This window comes from Tachypleus tridentatus, chromosome 3 (genome assembly GCF_004210375.1).
Source record: "Tachypleus tridentatus isolate NWPU-2018 chromosome 3, ASM421037v1, whole genome shotgun sequence".
NCBI classification, from domain to species: domain Eukaryota; kingdom Metazoa; phylum Arthropoda; class Merostomata; order Xiphosura; family Limulidae; genus Tachypleus; species Tachypleus tridentatus.
Window position 1 is genome coordinate 58,830,222 of NC_134827.1, and position 519 is coordinate 58,830,740.

The following is a 519-nucleotide window of genomic DNA, read 5'->3' on the forward strand; positions in this document are numbered from 1 at the left end:
TGTGTCTTTGTCATACTGACTGTGTTAAACAAGGAACTATATGTTTTTGTTATAGTGACTGTGAAAAGGAAGGAGGAACGGTGTGTTTTGTTATAGTGACTGTCAAAGGGAAGAAGGAACTGTGTGTCTTCTTATAGTGACTGTGTTAGGGAAGAAGGAAGTATGTGTATTGTCATAGTGACTGTGTTAAGGAAGAAGGAACTGTGTGTTTTGTTATAGTGACTGTGTTAGGGAAGAAGGAAGTATGTGTTTTGTTATAGTGACTATGTTAAGGAAGATGAATATATATGTTTTGTTATAGTGACTATGTTAAGGAAGAAGAATATATGTGTTTTGTTGCAGTGAGGAAGAAGGAACTGTGTTTTCTTGTAGTGACTATGATAAGGAAGAAGGAACTGTGTTAAGTTTTAGTGACTATGTTAAGGAAGAAGGAACTATATGTTTTGTTATAGTGACTGTGTTAAGGAAGAAGAAACTATGTGTTTTCTTATAGTGACTGTATTAAGGAAGAAGAAAATG